At 34.0% G+C, this 22,614-nt stretch overlaps 2 pseudogenes; both read left to right on the forward strand.

Annotated features, from left to right (window-relative positions):
• Positions 1–1,984: 1,984 nt before the first annotated feature.
• LOC128161366 (probable ATP-dependent DNA helicase RecS) lies at positions 1,985–3,343 on the forward strand (annotated as a pseudogene).
• A 4,905-nt stretch (positions 3,344–8,248) lies between these two features.
• LOC128159294 (putative nuclease HARBI1) lies at positions 8,249–10,065 on the forward strand (annotated as a pseudogene).
• Positions 10,066–22,614: the final 12,549 nt, after the last annotated feature.

The following is a 22,614-nucleotide window of genomic DNA, read 5'->3' on the forward strand; positions in this document are numbered from 1 at the left end:
CTACTCATTTACCATTTAATCTTACAGAAAGTGTTTCCCTGTCACTCTCTAAATTCTCTTTGCCAAACTAATGGTAAATATTCAATTATTGTAAAATGTTCCTGTGTGTATTATTTACAGTCTCTAATCTAAAACTGCACACATGTTGTTTGTAGTGATTTGGTAAAATATAAATATGTAATGCGTTGAAAAAAAACTTGAACCATTTCGTTTGAAATTGTTTGCTTTTACTGCTTAGTTTTATTTACATCAACATTTTCAAATATCATAATTGAATATTTTTTTTTTTTAACAAATTATTCACAAGTGTTCAATTAATGAAGACTTTTGTTCGCCATTTCCCCGTTTGTTTGAAAAAAGCATTGTCAAAATTCAACACACATACAAAAACAAAGTATAGTTGCTCATTATATTGCTTAAGAAAGTAATAAAACCGTTTAGAAACGCATTTGCTGCCACTGATTTCTGTGGTAATTCGAATATGATAATAATACAAACGGAATTCCTGATACATCACAGAATTTTGAAAACATGATGCAACCTCGCCTGCACTATGTTAATGAAAAGAACTAGGTCACCCCATGTATCATTTTGTATTTTGAGAATTTGCAAGTTTTGTTTTATGGAGTTTGCCAGGGTTATGGAGAGAGGCAGAAAAAGCTGCTGATGAAAATAAATTAGCTTGCACGGAAGGTACTTGCATTCCTGTAAAATTACGCATTATAATATCGTCGTCGAGCAATGTTATTTTTATCTTTGGACATCTGCTTATTTTGAATTCTTTTAATGGGTTAAAAAGTGCACATAGCTCAATTTAATACTACGTCAAATATGCATCGTATTTATAAAATACTGATTTGCAATGGCAATGCCATTAAACAATATGTCCGCCAAAACATTTCTATATAAGATGTATATTTCTCAGATAAAACAAACAGTCCTATCAAACACTTGCTTACAGCCTCGCTATTGATTGTACTTGTAATTTTTCATTTTACATGTAGAATTTTAAAGTTAAAAATTATGATTATGTGAATCAAAATGAATTTACCATTGAAAAATTGGATATAAGTACCTGGATTTTCCATTCATATTAATCCAAAATGAGCATCCCAAGTCAAAGAAACGCCTCCTGTTTCTAATGATATTCATCGTAATAGTTATCCAACTTTTGAACCACGAATCTTCACCAAATTCATATGTTAAATGTCCTCAAGTTCTAGGGGTATATCACTTAGAGACATCGCATAAAAATGAAAGCATTATCATAAAAAATGAATAAAGAAAACTCGTTGCAGGGGCATGCACCCTAATCAAAAAAAGAGTAATTTACGCAATTATAATTATATTGATTTTTCCTAAGCTTTAACTGCTCTTATAGTAGGACGTGTTCATTTTATGACGTGACTTTACTATTTCTTTTCTCAGAATTTGAGTTTTCACATTTCAAACCATATATATATACTTACCATTTGTCGAGCTCAGTGCGATGTAATGTTATAAGAAATTCTTTTGTTTACGGAACTCCAGTCTTGCCATCGTATCTGTTTACCTGCAGTTTTGCGCCTCATCATGCAGGGATTGCCATGACATGACAGTGAGGCTTAAACTCTCCAAATTTCATGAATAATATGTACATACTTTCACATATGTATTGATACATGTAGGTACAGAATAAACTTCATGGGTCTGATAGAATGATAATTCATATTTTTTTTTACATTCAAAGTACTAACGTATGATTGATAACATCACATTGAGAACAAATTATCATTAATAAATTATATATGCAGTCGTAGTTCATCGTCGGATACCCACGGGTGATCGCGTCTTTTACATATCACCCGTGGGCAAACCAGCCGAAATATCGTTGTAAGTTAATTGATATTCATGGATCATATGATTCCATCGCAAAACCTCGATGGCATTTCAACCAATCAGAATTCTTGTAACGTATCCGTGTTCGGCTATCGTAAACATTTCGGGCAAGTTTCAGAATATGTGTAAAAGGTTCAGTTTAGATGCGTTAAAACTTTTCCAGGAGGTAACAATTACACAGCTGTTGAAAGGCAGGGATTCATTTCTTTCCGTTAAAACAGGCGGTGGCAAAAGTATTTGCTACCAAGGTTTCCAGCTGGTGTGGACGAAATTAAACTGATGCCAATGCAGTGTTTTGATAGTTTCGCCATTGATCTCGATTATGAAAGAACAATGTGAATACTTGAAATCTTGTGAATGTACCTCAACGTATATAGGCAGAGAAAGAAGCAAAGACACAGACATTATCAATGGTAATTTTCAATTCCTGTTTGCTTCACCGGAATCCATTTTGTCTATAAATAAGTGGAGGGACATGCTTGTTGCAAGCAAACATTTCAAACTCTTTGTCGTCGATGAGGCCCATACTGTATTGCATCGGTAAGAAAATTTTATGTTAACGGTATCTTACACACAAAATAAATATCCCTTACAAGAAGTTTTATTTTTTATTTCACAAGATTTCAATGTGTATGTTTTAAGGGTTGAAAGTGAAATCGAGATGGAGCCTTTTCGTATCTGGTACAGCAAGCTAGGCGAAATCAGATCCCTAATACAGTGTCCTGTCCTGTTGATAACTGCAACAGCTAACAGATCAGCTCGAATGGAAATGCAGAATTAGTTTTGCATGATAGATTGTCATGAAATTATTCAAAATCCTGATAGAGAAAATATCAAGCTGTTTGTTCATAAATTTAAGAGCACAGTTTCACATGGAGACATTTTCTACTTTCTTATTCACTTGTTAAAAATGGACAAAGAACTGTGTGAAAGATTTTTGATATTCTGTCCTTTAATTAAAACTTGCAGTGAATTATTTTCTGGGGCATATCATTAAGCATGTTGACATGTTTCATTCACAATCACCAGACACGGTTAAAGAAAAGATTAAAAAGAGCGGTAACATCAGAGTTTTAATTGCAACAAGTGCAGCAGGGATGGGAGTGAATTTCAGATCGGTTAAATATGTTATAAATTATGGACCTCCCAAATATGGATGGATTTGTCCAACAGTTCGGTAGAGCAGGTGGTGATGGAGGAGTGGCCAAAATTGGATGAAGACATGAAAACCTATACTCAAAATAAAGAAACTTGTCGTAGGGATATCATACTTTCAGCATACAAATCAAAATCTGACCCCAAAAGATTAAGGGACATGTGCTGTGATATTTGTGATGTCCAATGTGATTGTAATAGTACTGACTGTTGAAATTTTTAACATCCATTTTATAAATACGAGTTGCTTGTGTGTTCTTCAGATTCTGATAATAGTGCCGACGACATGTTTGCCGATGATTCAGATTAAAACAAATAATTTCATTATATTCCTGGTTTTGTTTTTGTATTTCATTTAAAGGTATGATGACATAAAGTGAAGAATGCTTATATTTCTACCGCAGCAAAATTGAAGAAAAATAAACATTATTCAAGTAAATTGAAAATAATTAGAACAAAAATAAAAAAATAAGAATCTTAACTTTGGAAAAATTTCAAATGTGTTGCATTAGACAGCATTTCATCACTATATGTCCTGTTATTGATACTGCAGTAAAATGAGAAAAAACATCCTTAGGTTGTACAAATTTTAATCATATAATTATAATATACACAATCTGAGGTAGATTCAAAGTATGCATGTCAAAACAAGGGCTTAATTTAGGATATATTAAGGAAGCAGTCATACTATTTGGCTACCGACACTCTAAAATGCATATGATAAGTGTAAATACTTGGTCAATACATAAAAAATGAGACCTAAAAGGCTATAATATGAGGTAAAGCATAATTCATTATGCTCATAGATGTATCTATATATTGTAATTACATAAGAAAACTTTCAACATTCTTTTGAGCTTTAATCCAGTTGTGCAAGTCTTCACTATTAATAGAATACAATGGCTCCTTAAAATTTGAAAAATTTTCCCATTTTAAATCTTTCACCTGTCCTTTTTGACGCAATACTTTCACAATTCTAACAATATCACCTGTTTTGTCAACTGTTGGTCTTGTACTCCTTGATTTTACAGTTTTAGTACTTTTCATTAACTGATCTTTTATTCCATCTACTACTTGTGTTGTCATACAAATTAGCCTTGCAGATTGACAGGATTTGTTTGCACCTTGTGTGTTTAACTGAGATTTAATATTGTGTACCTGTATCTCTACACAATTATCATTCGGGATATTGTTTTTAATTCCACCTTTCAAGTTAACGGTCATGTTCCATTAATACTCAAAGCTTTCTTTGGTATCTAGTATGGCAATTATGTATGTAATCATTCGCCAAAGCTAAATTTTATATTTTGAGTGTTTTACTGCAGAAGCATACAGCCATTCCATATAAGCAGTGCGTACAATTCTTTCACCATCACCCATCTGATAAGCATTGCATGTATCTCTTAACAATAAAGACATTAAAAAAAAGCAATGAACAGGATTTTAATCTGCATCCATATTTTCAACACTACAAAACTTCCAGCAATGTTTTTTTTTCTAAATGTTTCTTGAACCAACCGGATTTGTAGTATGTTTTAGCACGAAAAGGACTTCATTTTTCATAGCTTCCATCTGGGAATCATTCTGATCCAAAGCCTGTAAGTTTTCTCGCAAATGGTGAATTGTTCCAAAATCACAAAAACCTAAATTTTCGACCACTTTATTTGTGTAAAAGACGCGATCACCCGTGGGTATCCGACGATGTTATGAGGCTGACATAAGCAAAACTTGGGTGTATGTATGTAGTGAATTAAATGACCTTTTTGCACTTTAAACTTTTTAGCCGGGCTCTGCTGAAAGCAGAGTCCTGGCTATAGGCAAATCGCCAATGTTACTATAAATAGCACAAATAAACAAAAAACCAAACAGTGTCAAGGTAAAGCTTCCGCTATACCAAATAGTTGCACAAAGAGCAACGTTTTGTCAAAAGTGTTGGCATTTTGTTTCTTTTCTTTTTTTTAATTTCTAATGAATTGTCTATCTTTTTTAGTTTTCTTATTAATAACGTGTTTTTAAAACATTACTATGCATTTTGGACACATACAATGCGCATGAATTTCCATGAACTACTTTGCTGCGCGATGAAGAAACGGGGATTGAATATATAATGCTTGTTGCAAAATTCAAGGCAGCAACTGTTGAACTTTTTTACTTCTACTAGACAGACATATGTTTTGTTTATAGCCACTTACAAAATTTGGTCGCTCTCTGATGCTTTGCCGACATTAAAAGCATGAGAGAGAGAGAAAGAGAGAGAGAGAGAGAGAGAGAGAGAGAGAGACGGACGGATATTTTCAGTCTTTACTACACAGTATGCATAAAGACACACCAAAAGAGCCCGGCTTTCAGTACTTCAGTACTTTGATTTAAAAAGTTGTCCGCCCTTAAGGAAAATTTCAAAAATCATTTTCTGAAAATAAGTATGGTAAACTATAAACTATTTTAGCATATTCGACGACGGAGAAAGCTTTTGCAACTTTTTACCAAGAGATATGTGAAAAAATTACTTGTACTATAGAAATATTTTTAAAAATGCATTTTCCCTTAGACTTCAATGTTAACTTCAACATATGATAAATTTATCAAAATTATTTTTTATTTTAAAGATTTCAAAGGTGAAACTTTATTATTTAATAAACTCCTTAAAATCACATTAAGACTTTAGTGATCAAACTTGCAATATCGATTGTATATATCACATGATGTATAAGTCTTCCAAAATACAATATTATCGATTGAAGAACCAAGTTAAATGTTAATGTTCATGTTTTCCGGCTTGGTTGGAATCAGGCTTGGGGTGAATTACATTGTAAAATAATGCATTGCATTACCATTACCTAATGAATTAGGGCATTAAATTACCATTACCATTACTTGATTTTCTTGAAGTAATGCATTACATTACCATTACATGAGTAAAGTAATGCAGTACCACTACTTTGTGAAAAGTCAATAAGTTGAAAAAAATTTAATGACTTATACAAAATTGCTGTTGCACTTGTAGTTCTCAAAGTAAGGTTGGTCCCGTAACATTTACACGCTAATGGCGGGGGTGACAATATCTGTTATATATGTCTCTATAGCTTTCCTCTGCGTCCGTCCGTCCGTCCGTCTGTCTGTCTGTCCTACTTCAGTTTTCCACACTTTTTTTCTTCATGCGTTTGAGGAATAATGTGAAATTTGCTGAACAGCTTCAAAAGGTCAAACTACAGATCAAGTTTACACTTTTGTAGTGTCTGATTGACGTATTTTCGAGAAAATTAATTTTTTATATTCCAATTTTTTAATGTTCTGGTTCGGTGTGTATTGAATAAAGGAGGAAAGTATGTAGTCAGTAATAATATCATGCATTACTTGGACCATTCCTTTTATTGTTTCTAACAAACAAATAAATTCTGTAAAATAGTGTCAAGCATTGTGTTGTAAATTAAATCGACAGGTTTTTTTTTATTTTTACAATCGGGATTGTTATCGGGTTAGTCTGTTGATTCGGGGTACAATTGACGTTAAGAAATGATATTCTGCATAACAGTGCATTGTTTTCACAAATTTCTACAAACCGGTAGGGGACGTGTATTGCTTATGCAATACTCTCAGAATGCTTGTTTTACATAATATACCGTTGTGTCAATTTTCTACAATTATGAAGGCCAGGATTGAGTAAAATTTAGACAAACTATCAGACAATAGCAAAAAAGCCGAATTAACATAGATTGTAACAACTAATTCAAACTCATAAATTTTGGAAGCATATTCGAATAAATTCAGGACAATTACAAATTCAATCTTTCAAGACCCAGTCTTTCAGTACTCTCAGTACTTTAATTTTAGTAGTGTTAGTTGTAGTGCTAGATTTTGTTTTCTTTGATTTTACTCATGTAATATTTTTATTAATGTCCTGAAGGAAGCAGAGCTTGTCCCGAAAATTTGACACTATCAGTTGTTCGTGTTGTTAGCCATTTATAGCCTTATTTTGATTACAAAGGGACAGATTTTGACGTTTAGCACTGCAAACAGCATGTGCATCTCTACTGATTCATATCGGGGTATGGAAAACATAAATTTCCATGGAGGTTTGCGTAAATCGATTGGTTTAGAAAAGGAACAAGGAACTCCACTTTGCATCGAGAATTTTCCAAGATGATTCACTCTTTACCCAATACGTGTAACTTGGTGTATACATGGGTCAGCCTTATTTTCAGCAGCATTCCAGGGTGCTGCTAAAACGCGGAACGGAAAACGGAACGGAAAATCTTAAGCAATCTTATTTACTTTATATATGTGTAGAAAGAATAATCTTACAGTGACCAGGTTACGCTCACGTCACAGTAAGAATTCGTCCCATATACTTGCAATGTAGCAGCCGCGAAGCGGATCAGCTTCGCGTCGATTTTAAGTCTGTTAAAAATAATCTGCATGAGAAAAACACATTTTATACATCACAAACCTTTATAAACATGCATATGTAGTTTAATCCACAAAATATCCATTTAATGAGTCGTACCCAGGCATTTTGTTCAAAAACACGTTTGAATTTGCCTGCCATTTTGTTGGAAATCGCATTCGGAATGTCTCTTATTTTATTATTAACATGGCGACCATAAACAGCGAATTTTCAAACGTGATGTTAAAAGTGGCAGTGATTTCGTTGCAAAAACTGTTAATGCATCTTCGCTAGCCAAGGGTTTTCGGTCCACTTTGCTCCCAATAAACCCTTGGCGGATTTCAGTACGAAAACTCGGTGACAAGCTCCGTTTTACGATTGGCTGCAGCTGCGAGTAGCTGATCCAATCGCAGTGCTTGTAAATATAAACATTAAAAGAAAACACATGTGTGGTCTCTGGTAAACATTCGGTGCTTTTAACAAGTAGAGACACAAGTTTTCGAGTACAGTGCCTCCCTAACGATGTTCTAACCAGATCGCTTTAAAAACCTATATATTTTACTGGGATTGACCATAGTTCTACAAACTTGTCAAGGCTCGCGTGATAGCATGGGAAGTAAACATCGCGAATGTAGAAGTTGCCTTTCCCGTTAGTATATACGTTCCTGGAGCCAGTTTTACTAAAGGTCGTAACTCGAAACGTAGACGTAGACGTAACTTAGGCTGATTTTGCGTTTTACTAAAGGTCGTATCTTACGATTGGGCGTAGATTTACGTCAAAATCTACGGGTGACGTGCAGCAGACGTAGGAACGTACGTAGCGTAATAAAAATGGCGACATATTTATTTATGCAGCGTTCTCTGAGTCAGCAGCGTGTTTTTCGAGATAGAACCCAACCACTGGACTTTTTTAATGACTCGGAGCTCATTTCAAGATATCGCTTTCATCGAAGTTAATTCTTGACATGATTGACGGGGTGGACGAACAAATACGACCCTATACAAACAGGTCCCATGCCATCCCTACGCAGCTGCAGGTACTTTTTAGTAAACATTGAAAATGAAAGCATCTATTTCACATCCTATGGCAACGGGAATTTCTAAACAAAAAAAAAATCATTATGTCAGGAATCAAATTTCCGGCAGAAGTCAGGGAGGCGGATCCATGATTTGAAGTTAGAGGGGGCGCCCGTTTTCGGCAGGGGACTGTAAATGTATCACTTTTGGTATCCCCATGAAATCAATTCAAAGGGGAAAAGTGCCTTTATGTTGCTTACAATTAAGGAGAAAATAAAATCAAGCTGTTTTCTTGTTGATAGCTAGAGCATTCACTTTTTTATACACTTTAATACTTGTACACACATAACTTGAATTCAATTTAAAAAGTGATCTTTACTGAACCTACTTAATTTATTATCAAAATTTGGCATTCAAATACAATTATTTGCAAGTATATTTACAAATTACAGGTAACAAATGACTTACCATATTAATAAGTTTCGAAGTAACATAAACCTTCAATACGTATAACCAGGTTTGGCGGGGAAATAATTAATTCAACAAAATTGTAAAAAAAAAAAATTAACAGAGACACTTTAAATAGTCGTTTAATTTAATATGTTTATATAACTTTTTATTATCAACCTATTTTTCATTATTAAAGATGCATGAACACAAAAACATATTTTTAAAGTGATAGACACAAAATTCTAATATGCTACACGCATATTTAAGGAAAACAGTTCAGTGTAATGGTATTAGATGTACATGTGCAATAAACATCTTGCCAGTAACAAAATGGGGATAGATAATCAATACTCGTCTAAAGTCTGTTGCTTTTTAATCAAATTAGATATAGGAGTAATCTCAATTTAAAACTGATCTGATAAAGATTTAGTACGTATTTCTGACATATATGTTGGCTACATGTATACCTGATTTTAAAGAAAAAAGCTTTAACTTCAAACGTGCATAACAAATGTGAATTGTTTTTTAAAAGGGTGTCCTATATGATTCCTTTTCAGGTGTTATGTACTTTGCGTTACATTGCAAAAGCCGATTTCTTTTCCGAAGTTGGGGACACCCATGGGGTTTCAAAATCGCCCGTCTTTATATGTATACCAAAGGTGTGCCATGCCCTTTGTGAGCATTTGCAGAACATTACATTCCCGTCGTCAATAATGTCTCTGAGGAAAATAAAACAACGATTTCACTGCATAGCCCGCTTCCCTAACGTAGTAGGAGCCATAGACGGGACGCTTATCCCTATCAAAGGAATGGGTGGCGATGAGGAGCCCATCTATGTATCAAGGAAGAACTTCCATGCCCTGAATATACAAGGGGTAGTGGACGCAGAGATGAGGTTTGTCCAGACACTTTAAACGTATTTGTACAATGCAGTCCATTTACAAATGTAATTCATTTTAAAATGAAGAACAATGCATTTCTCAATTTTATACGATCAAACGATGCTGTACTCATGTTTCAGATTTCTTAACATCAATTGCCGATTCCCAGGCAGTACGCATGATGCATACGTAATGTCAAACTCCAGCACTCCGGAAATCATGGCTAACCCTACCAGAAGGTGGCTGGCTGCTGGGGGACTCTGGGTATCCCTTGAAAGATTTCCTTATGACACCATTTAATACCCCGTCTACTCAAATGAAGGAAAGATATAATCTTGCTCACTGCCGGTGTAATGAAGAATAATGACCCCCGTAGAATAATGACCGGGGTTCATTATTCTTCATTACACCTGCATTAAATTCTATGTAATCGACCGAGACTTGCTGAATGCAATCAAAAAAAGCAAAGGCGAAAGTACGAAGATGCGAAAGCCAGAGTGCGAAGTTGGGAAGGAGGGATAGTAGTATCGCTCCTTCGCCTTCGCAATTTAGGCATCACATCTTCGCGCTTCGTCGTCGCATCTTCGCACTTTTGCTCCTTTGCCTTCGCACTATCGCCTTTGCAACTTTTCATCTTCGCCCTAAGGTCGAGTTATGTTTTCATTATTTACAATGCTTAAGGAAAGCATTTCTACTGATCAAATGTTATTTGAGGGTCAGTTGTAAAGTTATAAGCAAGATACAGGGCTCACAATTCTTTGTCATGTAAACAAGGCTCGTGCGCTGTTGTTGTTTAAATAGGGTAAAAATACCAGTAAAAAATCTTTTTCAAGCTGATTTGTCTATCTTCTTATTCATTTTAACCATAAATGAACAGTTCCTTACGTTCAACGCATTCATAAGGTCTAAAATTGGAATTTTTATTTCAACATTCAAAATGTAAACAAAAGCTTTGTTTACATAGCAAAGAATTGCAAGTTCTGTAACTTGTTTATAACTCAACGAATGACACTCAAATTGTGGTTGACTATTAAAAAATGCCTTACTGAAGCATTGTGAACATTAAAATTAAAAAAAATTGACTAAAATCGTGACCATGCTCCTTTAAGATGACAACCATACCCCGATGCAATACATATACGTCAATGTCTTGTTATAACGGAAGGATTTTTATTTTCTAAGATAAACCCCTTCTTTCACTTTAAGTTTATTTGAATATGAATTATAAGTCCTGTTACTTTCTGTAAACTGCAGCAGTAAATATTACAATATTGTAAAGACTATTTCACAAATAATAAAAAAATATACTGAAAAACTTTAATCTACAAGGGGGTCATTATTCTACAGGGGTCACTCTTCTTCATGTGGAGTGTACTCATTTTTATGAAAATGACACTTATTATTCTACGTCGAAAAATGACCCCCGGTCATTATTCTACGGGGGTCATTATTCTTCATTACACCGTGCCAAAGAAGTTGACAGAGCCGTTGTCCTTGATTCCGGGTCTGACCAGGAACTTCGAGTGAAGATGAGAGAGATGTGCATCTTAACTATGCGCAGTTTAAGTTCATGATTTATCCGACCCATCTTTCCTAATTACAACACCGAAATCATTAAGTAGTTGATTTAATGTGCTAAGCGCTTACGGATATTACGCAAGATTATGTAATTGTTAGGTCTACCCACGGCAAAAACGGAGGTCATCCCCACCTCGTATTCTCGCATCCAGCCAAATGTGATACCTTAAAATTTACCTGTCTATAGTCTGTATTCAAAAAATGTTAAGCAGTAAAATAAAAAGATACTTGAAAACTTTAAATAATTACATAAATAAAGATAGTAGTTTACGTTTATAGAAAAATTGATTTATTGAAATAATATTGAATAAAAAATAAATAATGTTCACAAGATAAGAAGTTTCTACCGAATTGCTGGTTAATTATTAAACAGACTATAGATATGTACATATTGTCTTCTTTTCTCCAGCTATTCAAATAACATGTAACAACATATAAATACCCGCTAGGCATTTATACTACTAAATTAAAATTACTGCTTTACTTTAGATAACAGGTAGTACAATGTCCAGTACTTTGATCTCAAATATGATGACTGTGTTTTATTCATTAAAAAGAAGTGGACATACAAACAGTGAAAGACTTAACTAATTTGTTCATAATAGCGTTATGGTAAAGTACTGGTTGATCGGGGATCATCGATCACCATGTGATGTTATACACGGACTTGTCTCGGGCCTGTGTATTATGGGCAGTCAAGCGGAGAACGATTTCCTGTCAGTGCTTGGGTTGTTTATTTGACATATTTTTAGAAAATCAGGGATCAAATTTGAATTTTCATGTTGTCAGTATTTTTCTTACAGAGTGTCGTCGATGCAAATATTCTCTGTTTATGATCATCATATGAGAGAGAGAGAGAGAGAGAGAGAGAGAGAGAGAGAGAGAGAGAGAGAGAGAGAGAGAGAGAGAGAGAGAAAGAGAGAGAGAGAAAGAGAGAGAGAGAGTTTAAGGCGTAATTTTACCTTCTTTCATTTGAACTATACCAATTTTAAATATTCATAAATTAATATTCATATAATAATAGGGTACATTGTGATTGAATCCAGCATGCAGTTTAGTCTGAGTCCACATGCTACACCTGTCAATTAAATCAGCCTGCTAGCTGCACTACGCGTTCCTTCCATGGTAAAGGAAAAAAAGTTTCGTTCTGTTAATTTTCATTCTCTCGATTAGTTTATAATGAAGGTTTAATGGGGTTTTTTTTGCGGAAAGAAACATCTTAAACACGTATAACAATTTAAGAACTAAGTAAAATGAAACAATAATTGTTGTTACTATTAGTAAAATTGTTTGATACGGGTAGAATTCCTTATATAAATGACATCTGTACTTTTGTACATATTAAAGCGCCTTTCAAAAAATCAGAAACAATAGAAATATTTTTTGTATCGTTTTGAGTACAGGATAATCATGATTGTATCCTTGGATTCAGCAAAAACAGAATTGCATGTATTGAAAACTATTGTGGATTTTTTTTTAGTTGTTATGCAATGAACAAGTGCATTGAAATTTTAGTGAGCCCTTTAGATCAGTTTTTGGAAAGTTGTTTAAAAAATGTGGGTTTTTTTTCTTTTGAGCTCACCTGAACCAAAAGTTCGTCGGCTTATCTGAGCAGCTGTCCGCCTGTCCGCCCGTTTGTCCGTAAGCTTCTCACATTTTTTTTTTACTTTTTCTCAAGAACAACTAGACCAAAATGAATGACACAAACCATCCTTATGAGTAGGGAAATCAAGAACTAAACCTTTTTGGGGGAGATAATCCGACCATTATGAAGGTAAGAAGTAAAAACATGTAAATATAAGCATTAAATCATTACTTTTTTGAAAAATCTTAACACTGCAGCGGCTAACGCGCTTTAGGTTAATCATTTTGTATACACACCGCTGCAAGTATTAGACTATATTGTGGTAGATATGGAAGTTGTAATGATTTTTGTGAATAATTGAAACTATTCATGCATTTATTATGGACTTTCCTCCCACAACGTATTTGGTTAAGAATTATTTTTTTTATCATGGTATCCAAGTGTCCAAATAGCGTAGTTGATAACGCACTTGCTTTTCACCGCTGCGACCCGAGTCTGATCCCCGTGATCGACAGTGGTTGTATGTGATAAGGTATGGCGGTCGCCCGCTTGGACACGAGGTTATCTCCGGGTACTCCGGCTTCTTCCCACACTAATGACTCCCTCGCGCTAACATCCGTGCCAACATGGATATTAATATAAGTTGTAGAACTGGTTTATCAATCGTAAAATAAATAAAGTTCAATCATGGTATAAAAACAAAACATCATTACGAGAGTTTTCGTAGCACAGGATGAATGACCATCTTTAAGTCCTCCTTAAAGATAGCTTAAAGGTGTTTAAAGGTAGCTTAAAGACGATCTTTAAGCCACCTTTAAGCTATATGTGTTGCTTAAAGGTGGCTTAAAGAAAGCGTAAAGATGGCTTAAAGGCAGCTTAAAGACTATCTTTAAGCCACCTTTAAGCCACCTTTAAGGACAACTTATAGGTCCTTAATGTCCAAACTTCTTTAAGCCACCTATAAGCCACCTTTAAGCTACCTTTAAGCCACCTTTAAGCCATTAAATTTTTTTAATTCAATAGTGTGTTTAATTTCCAACAAAATGTATTAACTTTATGAAAGAAAAGGTATTAAAACGGTTTTTGTTCTGGAAAGAAAAATGAAAAAAAAAACACAAAAAAAAAACCGGCCATGGCGAGAATTGAACCTGAGACCCTTATTGTACTAGCATCACCACACTTCCTCTGCGCCACGGCAACTTACATAGATATGAGCGTTTTTAAATCCTATATATCAGTGGATATTGAATCACTATTGAATGTGTTTACTTGAAAAGATTTTGACAAACCATTCAGTTTGTAACAATCAATTATATCTAATTTATAAATTACATGCATGCATGTATTTAGAATGAAATAAGGAACTTTGTCTTCAGTGAACAAAAATATATTATACCTAAATGGAAACCGTTAGGTTCACTATAGTAGGCTTTCTTAGTTAATAAATTTAAACCGAGTAGATATACGTTCATCTAATTTATAGCTATAAAAATGTAAGAAAGAAAATGAAATCATTTCTTTTATTAAATGCATTGATACTATTAGGGTATTTGTTCAATTTCCCGCAGTTTCCCGGTTTTCATGATCGCGGCGCCGGTCCAATATGTTTAAATATTTACAAGTAATTGTATGTACATGATTTTTAAACTATCAATTCTATAACAAACAAAATTACCAATTACCGGTGACGTATTTACTGCATGTGGCAATTGCAAATGACTTGTACATACAATTGTATGATGTGCCAGGCCAGGTATATTTTACATATTTATCCTTATACATATATTTAAATAATCAACCCCTATTTATGATCACCGGTACATTAATTAATTAGCCTTAAGATTTTACTCTTACATACATGTATCGTTAATTTGTAGACGTAACATCTTTGAAACCCAGAGCTAGGTAATAATGCTTTGAAAATGAATTACAAATGTAAATTAACTTTTATTCACTAGACTTATCGTATACTCGTACATACTAAGATTCAACGCCTTTAGAAACCCTAACGTGCACCTGGGCACACGACACACCTGTTGTGTATATCTTGTATATTCTGTGTTAGTTCCAGGGGTTTTCTTAAGTTGGACAAACAATAGACTTTAATTAGATATACACAAACATGCACCTGGGCACACGACAAAACTGTTGTGTATATCTTGTATATTCTGTGTTAGTTCCAGGGGTTTTCTTAAGTTGGACAAACAATAGACTCTAATTAGATATACACAAACGAACAAAATATGTCTAGACAAACAAAGCAGTAATATCCGGGCAGGTCTATTCGCCGGAATGGCGACGGAATAGACGTAGTGACATACATAAAAAGGTCGATAACTTGTGTTAGGTATAAGCTATCACCATTCGGTTTCCAGTTTTTTAATCTGTGGATAGATGGCTATCAAAATATGTAAAAATATATTTGATAGGTACATGTTTGATACATAAAACCTTGACCGGAATGAGCTATGGTCGCAAAAATCAGCGACCGGAATGACGAAGTCGACTTCATAAAACATCTAATATCTCAAAAAGTGTTAAATATTTTTTCATTCGGACACGATTTTTATAATCACAACGATTAGGCCTATAAAATGTGTAAAAATTGAATCGATATCTTAAGATTTAGTATGCAAAACCTTGACCGGAATGGACATTTTTCGTTAAAAAAGAATGCTGTAATCGTGCAGTCATCTCTAAATAACCACCCGTATCATAAAAACCATCGATTATATTTCCATTCAGTCAAGATTTTTTTCATCCTTAGGTATACACCTTTCAGATGATATATAGTTTTCTATATTAAACTAGATTTAAATGCTCAAAACTTTGACCGGAATGAAAATTTTACACTCAAAATTTACAAATTTTATTAACGCGCTCATGTATCGCTCGGGTTAAGGAAGCCGTACTACAGGAAGGTGTGAACAACACCTGTAATAAAAACATATATGTACTACATGAACTCGTATACGTACATTATCTTACATCTGCTTTTTTAAACATCATTTTAAAAAAACCCCATTATATACGCGAAATTAAGATAAGGAAATTGTTATTGGTTATTATTTTTTTTATTATAAAGGGTTTGATATTATTTATTAAAAATAAATATCAACGATGCTTTTATCTCAGTAAGTAGAACAGTACCAAAGCTAAAATTGAATAAAAAGCTGCTTGTCTATGTAAGCCGTGATGCTGATTTAATAGTTTACATTAAAGTGAATTAGAATTTATCAAAACTATCTATATATTATATATAAAAACTGCTTGTCCGTGTAAGCCGTGATAATTAGGATCGGGTGATGATTCTAATTGTTTACATCAAAGTGAGTAAGAATGTACAAGAGCTAAATACATAGAAGCAGCTTGTCCATGGAAGCTGTGGTATATAAAATTGAAGGATAATTAATAAATAAATAATTATTAATCTAGGTGATTTTTATGCAACTCCATTGATTTTTAGACACATTCTTTTTTTAGAACAGACCAAGTATACCTCTAGCTTATTTAATCTATGAGCGTAAATATCAAAAATGTCATGAACGTTTATTTGATTATTTGATTGAGAAAATACCAAAACTTTAAAAAAAAAAATGCAATTGTTACAGAAAGGGAAAAGGCTGTTTCCAATGCTATAAGTAAGTTGTTGCCAAATAATGTGAATTTATTCTGTTGGAATCATTTAAATTTTGGTTACAAAAAATGGTGCTCAGGGTAACGAAATTTAGTGTATGTTCAAGGTTTAGTTAGTTCCCGAAATTAGCGAAATTTGTATTTTAGATAGTCTTAGCAAAAGCAAGAACCAAACAGTAAACATTCATCTCTTGAAATTCAACTCTCTCTTATTTATGGGCGTAATAACCCTTCTAGATTTTAGATTCTCAACAACAAGAAACTGGCTATGATTGTGGATTATTTGCATTTGCTAACCTTGTTTTAATACCGATAATTCATTTCAAATTAAAACCTCTTTTATATAAGAAAGTATGAGAAACCATCTTGTAGAATGTTTAGAAAATGGTTTATTTACGCAATTTCCGCAAAATTCATCACAAACTCCTGACATTACAGTTTTAAAACATAAGATTTTAACAATTCATTGCTGTTGTTCTTGTGGATTTTCAGATTGGGTGGATGAAATGGTAGGCTGTGATTTTGAATTAGGGAAAAAGCTTTGTAATGTTTGGAAACATTCAAAATGTGCAGATGTAAATAATGATTATACAGATTGGCTATGTATTGACCATTGTCGTGATTAAATTTGTGTTGTTCTATTGAAATTTGTTGTTTTAATAAACCCTCTATGTTTTTATTACTTGTGTTGTTCACACCTTCTTGTAGTACGGCTTCTTTACCTGAGCGATACCGGAGTGCATCTAATAAAATTTGTAAATTTTGAGTGTAAAATTTTCATTCCGGTCAAGGTTTTGAGCATTTAAATCTAGTTTAATATAGAAAACTATATATTATCAGAAAGGTGTATACCTAAGGATGAAAAAAATCTTGACCGAATGGAAATATATTCAATGGTTTTTATGATACGGGTGGTTATTTAGAGATGACTGCACGATTACAGCATTCTTTTTTAACGAAAAATTTCCATTCCGGTCAAGGTTTTGCATACTAAATCTTAAGATATCGATTCAATTTTTACACATTTTATAGGCCTAATCGTTGTGATTACAAAAATTGTGTCCGAATGAAAAAATATTTAACACTTTTTGAGATATTAGATGTTTTATGAAGTCGACTTCGTCATTCCGGCAGCTGATTTTTGCGACCATAGCTCATTCCGGTCAAGGTTTTATGTATCAAACATGTACCTATCAAATAAATTTTTACATATTTTGATAGCCATCTATCCACAAATTAAAAAACTGAAAACCGAATGGTGATAGCTTATACCTAACACAAGTTATCGACCTTTTTATGTATGTCACTACGTCTATTCCGTCGCCATTCCGGCGATTAGTCCTCACCGTAATATCCTGCTCGATATAACAAAGGCAGTTGAGAGTCTTTTCATCTTTAACATGTATCTAGCAGATCTAGAGTTAGAAATAATGAAAATTGAAAAAAAAATACAAACCTTAAACCGATTATCAAATTAAATCATGCATTTTTGGTTCATTATCTTTATTTTGTTTAATAACCGGATGAACTGAGAGAGAGAGAGAGAGAGAGAGAGAGAGAGAGAGAGAGAGAGAGAGAGAGATTTTTTCACCGATTAATTTATAATAGGAAACAAACATATTTTAATTAGTTTTATGCACATATTAAGATACAGAGACTGCGCTCATCCCTACAATAATTTTGAAACCTCCAAAAAATTATAAAGAATTTTATAACGGCAATCTGTGTCCATCGGAGCGGTGCTGATGATAGCGATCTGTGTTTAATGGAGCGACGATTAAAACCGCCTGGAACACCCCCCTCCCTTCCTTGGAAATTATATTATCACTCGGATGACCCCCTCCCATCTCTATAAAAGAGCTTTTGCATTTAATATATGTTTTTATTGTTCAGCTTGATCAATATTGACTTAAAGGCTACTTAAAGACAGTGTAAAGGCAGTGTAAAGAGAGCATAAATGCCACTTAAAGATGCTTAAAGGTGGCTTAACGAAGTTTGGACATTAAGGACCTATAAGCACTTGCTTAAAGGTGACTTAAAGGCGGCTTAAAGGTTGTATAGCCTTTAAGCTCCTTTACGTCACCTTTAAGCCACCTTTAAGGACTTGCTTAAAGATGGTTTTTCGCCCTGTGTAGGTTTCTTCAGAAACATACCAAGCAATATTTCTTTATTACAAGACCACTTTGGAATGTACTTCTACTTTTTGATATTTCTCTTTCTACTGCCACCCTAAGAAAATAAGAATTACTTCTCATTTTTGAAAGCACGTTACAATTTCTGTGGATTTCTTTTCTCTGTGTCTGATTACTTCCGGTAATCCATGTTTGACTTCCGTTATATAGTGCGTCTTATATCAGGCTAACATATGCCGTATTATTTTATATTTTTCTTTGTTTTTCTCCTCACGAACCGTTTGATTTTCTTTTATAGACACTTCTTTCAGTTTAATATGAGACACTGTATAGAAAACTATATGGCTTCTTTGTTATGTAACGGGTAGAAATTCCTGGAATTAAATCGCGTTCGCTTGAATTCGCAACAATTAGATCTAAAGGAATTCAGCAAGTTAGCAAGATAAAAGAAACTTTGTGTATTTTTTCCGCTATTTTGGGGTTTATCAATATAATTCTTACTAGAAAATGCTTAGCTATTTTATAATCATGAGGATAGAGGTCTACAAAGTCAACAGGAGTGGACCGAATCATCTCTATCGAACAGCTGAATCTATGGAGTCTCCCTTTAAACTTTAAAAGAAAGACATTTAAAATTTCATTAATCACCATACATGTACTAGTTGTCATCGCATGATTTACATTGGGTTGATGCAGCGTTCTCTTACTTAATGATTATAACTTTAATAACTTATAATTGCGGAGAATTATTATTGATTATGACTTAACCTTACTTTAGACGAAATGAAGATTACTTTATATTACCAGCATACACCTACGTATGTTTCAATATTAAATATAAAGTGATGCGCCAGTTCAAATGATATGTACCACACAAATCAAAAAAGGCAAATGATATGCTATAACTTTGAATTGTTGGTATAACAAATTGGTCTCTTTGATTATTACGTATACTTAGACATTGTGCAATGAATTGTGGTAATGATAACTAACAGAAAAACCTCTGTGACTCTTGTAGCACTGTGCAGCATTCCTAAATGATTTTATGCAACCAGATGTAGAATGCGGGCACAAATATCCAAAGTGGGAGTTTATGAATAAGTTGTCATATTTGGCAATTATGTGTCTGCATCGATAGCTCTAGTACTCTATACTAATAATGTATCGCTTGGTTTATATAACCTTTGTAACCTTTTAAACAATGAACTCATATATGCTTTTGTTTATGACCTTTTGATATTATACGTAAGCGATGCGTCATACTCAGGCTGGAGACTCGATGACTGCAGCCTAATAATCTTAGTCTTAAATGGCGTTCATTCATAAGGTACGGAATTCGGGCACAGTAAAATCCAAATTGAAAATATATGAACAAGTTATCAACAAATTGTCATATTTGGCGATCCTGTGTCTGCAATGAAGGCCCTGATATTGCAACTTATCCATGTGATGCTTGTTTCATCTATTTAACATTTTTAACCTTAAAGCCATGTATGAATGAATGTATTATGTGTAAGCGATGCATCATACCCAGGTGGGGATTCAGAGATTCGGGACTCGAAGACTCAACAAATGAAAAGCTGTCAGTGTGACATCTTCGCTACCCAAGGGTTTTCGGTCCACTTTGCTCCCCATAAACCCTTGGCGGATTTCATTACGAAAACTCGGTGACAAGCTCCGTTTTATGATTGGCTGCAGTTGGGAGTAGCTGATCCAATCGCAGTGCTTGTAAATATAAACTTCAAAAAGAAAACACATGTGTGATCTTTGGTAAAACATTCGGTACTTTTAACAAGTTGAGACACAAGTTCTGGAATACAGTGCCTCCCCAACGATAGTCTAACCAGATCCGTTTAAAACCTTATATATTTTACTGGGATTGAACATAGTTCTACAAACTTGTCTAAGCTCGCGTGATAGCATGGGAGATAAACATGGCGAATGTAGAAGTTGCCTATCCCGTTAGTATATACGTCCCTGCTTATGGTTATTGCTTTTAAAGGTTCGATGAGCTCTTTTTTTTTTAATTTGTTTGGTCCGCAATATTCACGACAACGATACCTGGTTTTATGGCATGAAAGTTTTCAGATATATATCGGCGACTTTTTCACTCCCGGTGCAGGTCCTTATGAGACATTATGAATAAAACATTCCGTGCTTTCCCTAGGTTAAAACTTAATTCGTATTTAATAGCATCGTTAATTATGTTCCGATCTTCGGTAGTCAATATGTTTTCAAGTTGTATTAATGCCGTAGTGTTTATATAACCCGTTGTTTAATTCGATTAAAATGTAAATATGCAAGGGGCGCAACTCAAGTTGCTCGCTAGATAGCGCAACCACATCACCGAGTTTTCGTAATGAAATCCGCCAAGGGTTTATTGGGAGCAAAGTGGACCGAAAACCCTTGACTAGCGAAGATGTCAATGTGACAGCAAACCGGGTTTTCTTTTATGTGAACTGTATCCATAATCCATGTCAACCCTGAATTGATCAACACTATCTACTGTATCCAGTGAAATGGAGTACCCTATATGCAATATTTTGCCAAAAAATGATTAAGTTCAAAAGCTGGTATTTTTTATAGAAATCATCGGAAATAAAATCCTAGCAATATGCCCACTTCTGATATATGTACAATTGATCTGCAAAAGAACAACTTCCTATATCTTGAAAACTGTAGAAGGAGTAATCCGTACAATGAGGGTACTCTTTTGTCAGTCGCCGCCCGCCCGCCATTTTCACCATTTCAATAACCGGATTTTTCCGTTGGAAAACCCGGTTAAAAACTGCATCCATACTCTTTGATAGACAGTTTTGACAGCTATGTTGATTTTTTAGAAATAAAATTTGAGCTCTAAATGTTCACTCATGGTCATCGTAGATGGGCCGGACTAGTCAGAACTGTCAATCATAAGTAAAATGTTATATAATCCCCTTTAAAATGATGCTAGATAGAAATTTTATTTGATTTTGGATTTTGATAGATCTGTAATTTTGGGCTTAATATTTTATTAAAATTTTTATTTGGATGTGAAAGTAGGGATTTTGAATTAGAGATTCTTATTGTTGGGCTGCTTCTAACTGATGTTGAAATTCTGACAAAACTATACGATCACTGCTTGATTAACAAAAATTGGACTTGGTGATTTCTAAGTTTTAGTTGAGCCTCAAGGAGTACAAGATGACGAAAGGCTTACAGACGATCGGAAAAAATAAATAATCAACAAGTTGAAAAACGGACAAATTACTGCCAACATATAGGAAAACCGTATCACTGTACAGGGAAAACCAATTTTATTAAAGCTTTTATTAAAAAAATTGAATGCACGAAACCTGGTTTTTTTTAATGCGTTGATAGTTTTCTATAGATTTGTGTCACCTGTCATTCATGATCTGATTTCATGTTACAAAGAAACAACAAACATTTCCGTACATTTCAGAATTGCAATATAATTATTTGAATATACAATTTTATACATTATAGCCTCTTGTTCAAACAAAAAATGAATTGTATTTGTTATGTAGCATTCAGGTAATGGTATCAGGTTTTCATATTCATTGTTTTAAAATTCAATTGTACATCGACATGGTGTATGTTTCATATTTTCTGTATACTATGAGAATACACTGCAAACGTTTTGTTATGACCATAGGCATCCATAAACAGACAATGACAACAGCGGGATCCTTCTTTTATTTCTTTGATCATTAAATGTTTTAAAATTGTTATCATGGTTCATAATTATCAATAATGTGTTTTCTAAAGATTCTAAGTTCATTTCTCCCCTTTCAAGCTTCCTTGTTTGCTTCACACATAAAAACACACGCTGTAGCTGTAGCTCTGACAGCGTCCTCCGTACCATTGGAGCAATTTGTTAATCTCTTTAAAATCCTGTAACATTAGGGGCTGACTCCT

Source organism: Crassostrea angulata, chromosome 8, assembly GCF_025612915.1.
Source record: "Crassostrea angulata isolate pt1a10 chromosome 8, ASM2561291v2, whole genome shotgun sequence".
NCBI lineage: Eukaryota > Metazoa > Mollusca > Bivalvia > Ostreida > Ostreidae > Magallana > Magallana angulata.